This window comes from Lotus japonicus, chromosome 1, assembly GCF_012489685.1.
Source record: "Lotus japonicus ecotype B-129 chromosome 1, LjGifu_v1.2".
Lineage (NCBI taxonomy): Eukaryota > Viridiplantae > Streptophyta > Magnoliopsida > Fabales > Fabaceae > Lotus > Lotus japonicus.
The window spans coordinates 45,912,852-45,918,172 of NC_080041.1; positions in this window are offsets into that span (position 1 = coordinate 45,912,852).

The window sequence follows — 5,321 nt, forward strand, 5'->3', positions numbered from 1 at the left end:
CTCCTGGGCCCTCAAAGATTTTTTCCAATCCTTAATTTCCTCCACTGAATATCCTGAATCAATTAAAACTTGTAACTGATTCCCTGCTTCCTCTCCTAACGTTTCGTTATTCACGTTAGAATTCAAATTTTGAAACTCTGCTGATGGTGTTAACGTGAAAGGCTCCTCCACCATCAAACACTCCGGCCGACTACCAGAAACCACCACCGGCGACAGTAAGTGCTAAAACGGTTCCCCTAAAAGATCATTACCTTGTAACTGCTCAATCGGAAGCTGATCGGTGCCCGCTCCCAATAATTCCGCTGGGATTTCCTCCTGCACTGTCTCCGGCGTGGAAACCTCCACCATCTCATCCTCATAAGGCTCTGGTTCTGTCGTCTCTTCACTATCGGAATCTGAAACGTCCGACTCCGTCTACGGATTCAACCGCTGTTGATGAAAACCTGGATAACATCCTTGAGCATGATCAGGCTCCACTACCACCGTAACCATCTCGCCATCCAGCAAAATTGAAATCTCCCGCGCCTCCACTAGAGGTTCGGAGCATCAACGAGAACACGTGCCACATCAAACCGGACTCGAGATGATGTTGGATTATCTAGGCACACCAGCCTTGAAAAGGTGCTCACAACCGCATCAAAGAACTCATAAGACCACGCATAGGCTGGCACCCGATGCATCTTGAGCCAGACTAAAGAACTTCGCGAACGCGTCTGTCGTGTGCACGATGTAATCACCATGAACTTCTGTTTCAAGAACTCCTTCCCTTCCTGCAACACCACCCTCATGTCATCTGCAGTTTGGAACTCTAACAAAACTTCTCTAGCACCTAGTAGCTTCACACGAATCGCAAAGGATTGGAATTCATTTACAAATGCTTGTAGCACCTCAATGGTATAAACCTATCGCACAATACCCTCAGCACAGCAATCCATCCTATCTTTTAACTCTTGAGAGGTGTTATGAATCATATCCTGCGTCGCCACTGGCTTATGAGTGTGACCTGCCACCTTCACTTCTTCATGTGCTCCCCCTTGCTTAGGTCGCCATTCCCATTCTGGAGACCTCGTAGGAAACTTCGCCTGCCACACCTTCTTGGGAGTGCTTCGTGATTCATACCTCGCCTTATTGACCCGCAACACAGATTGCAAGACGAAAGCACCATCCATACACCGTACCGCTGCCACGGCATCTCGTTCCTGCTCGAATCTGACAAAAGCAAAACGTGATCGCCGGCCTGGCTTTCGTCGCGATGGCAAATAGACGCCAACCACTGTGCCAAAACGTCTGAATACATTCCTTATTTGGTGATAGGTGACAACATCCTCAATGCCATCAATAAACACCACAAAACCATCCCTCCGCCACCGGCGACACCCCCCTAGACTGCATTTCGGCATACAAAGATGTTTTTACTAGGATTTGATTTAAGGATTTCTTTGATTTAATTAATTTTGAATGTTTTATGTGTACATTCATCTTTAAATTATACAGTCCTGCGCTATGTATTTCATACGTGGATGACACGTGTTCAATACTAGTACAATCTAAATGATAAAAAAGAAAGTAAATAATATTTCTTTGAAAATTACAAAAAATTAATTGCATTTCTTAATATATGTATTTTTTTCTTTTTTTTGATAAATTAATTAGGAGAGAAGGAATATACAATAATTGAAATAAAAAATGATATAAATATAAAATAAAAGTTCTAAAGTGACTTTTTTTACGAGTGTATCTATCATTGAAAGTAGTGACTATTTCTGGAAATCGGAGACACAAGTCTCAAGTTTTAACAACGGCGGAAGCCTCAGAAAACATTTTCTGGGGGCCAGAGGCCTCTGAAAACTTGTATACTATACGAGAAGTCTGTCAAACCCCTCACAAAGCAAGGGGCCAGAGCACCTTTCAGCAACAATAGAGGAAGAACCGGAAATACCAGTAGGGAACCCGGGCAAGAAAACACTCTGCTGGACACAACCCCACAAGCAGGGATCCTCCAACTTCCAAGAGCAGTCGAGACCAACAGAAAGAAGATCGACCAAGGCAAGACAACGCTGATCGGAGCAAACTAGGATAGCGGACGGGTTCACCTAGGCTAGCCACCGCTCGGAGGAAGAAAAGACTTCAATCAAGGAATCTGCAACCTCAGGAAAAACTCGGGATCCCGGTGGATCAACAGGTCTTCATCAATCTGAGCCACGCAACCCACCATTATGGTACCTTCAAACCGCCACTCTAGAAACAGAGCATCCACGGAAAGCCTATTGCTCTCGAACCCATCGCACCCTGACTCTTTGTAACACCCCGACTCTCGGAGTGTCACTTTAGTAACCAATTAAAAACTAACATCGAAAAATGAAGGTATTTTTTTAAAATAATAATAAAATAATGTGAAAGACTTGTCCAACGAGGATATAAGTAAAAACTCCATACATACCCCGATGAACTAAATATATATAAAACAGATACAGTCCACGCTGTACCATAAACGTCACCAGAACCTGACGGTAACAGAAAGTATGCCAGAAGGCAAGTGTACGCAACAATGATCAAAGTAGTGTAATAATTACAGTCCTAAAAATATGTAAGAGTCAGCCCAAAACAGCCTCCTCAGACCTCCTACCGTCCGACTACTCTCTGTGATTCTCAGTTTGAGAATCACACAAAAAGTAAAATGTCGGGAACCTACCCTGTCCCAAATGTACAAATGACTAATCAGAGCTACTGCTGTATATACACCCTAAACACAAGTCATGCAAAGAAGCGGGTCTCCCAACCCTCTTCCTCCTCCTCGCTCGTGTAGTCGTCCTCCGTATCCGAGTCCACAGCAAGCACATCGACATCCAAGTCTAGAACCTCCCTCCTCACTGTCTTCCGTGCCACCCTAATCAAACCGGTCTCCAGGTCGACTACGTCTGTAACGATCTCCTCCTCAACAATGCTAACCAAAGGTTCCATGCGGTAACCACGAGAGAAAGCAGATACTCCAAAACGAGTCGGAGTCGTGGCGACAGGTTCCTTCTTTGGCTCAACGAGCCTAGAAGAAGACGCCACGTCCGTAGGGTCCACAGTAGCAGGTGGTGTCGGTCCAGACGGTGTCACAACAACAACATCGATCTTGGAAGGATCCTCCTCATCAGATGACGATGATGGCGTAGGTGGTCGCAATCCAGAGCCAGGTCTGAAACGAACCATCGGTGGCAGGTCAAAGGCAACAGTGTACTTCTGCAGAACTCCAGTAGTCAGATCTCCATGGTTATCAATCACGTCCTCCATCACTCTCCCTCGGTACGTCGCTCGGTGGTTGGCGGGGTCCAACTCCCAAGCGGCAGGGTCAACTCTGTCAATCATCTCGTACCTGATTCCCCCAGACGAGTGAACCAAAATGAACTACTCTCCTAGTGACATCTGGCAGTTTGCCGACCGCCCAAACACAACGATACAAACAAGGCAAGGTGCGAGGGTCAACTCATAGAATAGGGTAGATAATACAGAGATCAAGTAAAGCATAGGGGTATGTATATATATATATATATACGTTCGATAAATGTTATCATGGCATATATTATCATATCCTCAATTACTACATCAGCATGCATAAATCATCGATTCAGCAAAATACATAACGTTGTTTATCAACATCAACTCATCAATGAATGGTATGAAATGGAATGTTATGCGAAAATAATGCTCCGGACAGGCTGGACACGTATGTACGAGTCGGTCTTTTCATCGGCCTTTGTGTTAACCATAAGACTCGATGTCTCTTACAACATAAATATGTAGTCACTCTTGGTCATCTACGTGGAAACCCGATCTTTCAATCCCACCGGCTCCACCGAGGTCCAACATTCTGTCGTGTATCCTCAAACATGAATGAATGGTGCAATATGGTTAGCCAAACATCGAATCGTCCTCACAAACGTAAGTGTCTGGCTAAGAATATTGTCTCTAAGATTTCCTAAGGTAATTGTCGAATTATCGACCTCGAATTCCCACAACGATAGAGTGCAAACACTCTTGATGATTACTCGAATCATCTGACTCATCACTCGGATGGTCGAACTGCTCTTAGAGAAAAAGAACTCATCATACTTAGAAACTTATTGGTTTCCCAGACTTATCCCTTAGGTAGCCTAAATGTTAACTGCCGATTGGCAAAAGGTGCAGAAGCACTCAAGGTTTCCCCTAAACTAGGATCATCGACACTTCTCGTATTCCCGAATTCTTATTCAAGCTCTAAGTCTTCTTCAATAATTTATCGATACTTTAAAGTGTTTGAATGTTGTTTAGCGTGTTATGATTTTTATTTATGAAATGGTTTATAATTGTATAAGTTCTAAGGTTTCCCTTAAACCCGTGTAATTCCCCGAGAAGGTCTCGATCTCCTAAAATAGCAAAGGTTCAGACCTTGGTCCGACCTAATGATCATTCTCTTAACAGTATCTGTCACTAGCATGGCATAAACTCTCGTTACCCACACTCCGACGATATCACAATATACGAATAAATAATTGCATAATCAGTTAGCACAATCCTATAACGCATATTCAAACATATCATCATATTCTACAATTAGCCTCTTAGCACATAAAGCATGTGATTCAGTCAACATCAATCATAGAAAAGTTAAAGCTTATACACATATGTCGGCCGAAGCCCCAGAAATCGGAGACACAAGTCTCAAGTTTTAACAACGGTCGAAGCCTCAGAAAACATTTTCTAACTCAGTTCAATCAATATCAACAGCCAAATAAACAAGTCGAAGTTATCGAGCCTAAATCATTATCTAGTATAGTAAGTTTCCCTCACCTCTATCTCTTCCAGCTTCACACTCCACGAGTTCCTCAAGCGATTCCTCAGCAGCTCCAAAAGTTCCCAAACTGAAACCTTTGAGAAAAAAAAACATTACTCAGTCAGAATCAATCAAAACAACTTAAACAATTTCAACTAACGTCCGACAAAACTTTAGAAGTTTCAGAGTATGAGAATCTACGAAAAAAGACAAGTTTTTACAAAAAATAAAATCTCCCCCAAACCCACATAGAGCTCTCGGCCACTCCCTCTTGAAATTGCGTTTTGGCGCTTTTTCTTCGATCTAATTAAATTTCTGGTAATCTAGGGGTATAACTAGGGTAAATCAATGCTCGAAATTTTTTTAGAAATTGCTATGCTATTAGTTGCTTTTGGGATAAAACTTTAAGCTAAAAACTCAAAGTTAAAACTTTTGAAAACAAATTTCATAGGGTCGTAGATTGTAGCATTTATAGCAACTAATTCTAAAGGCACTAGGTTAATTCGTGAATTTTTGGTTCAAA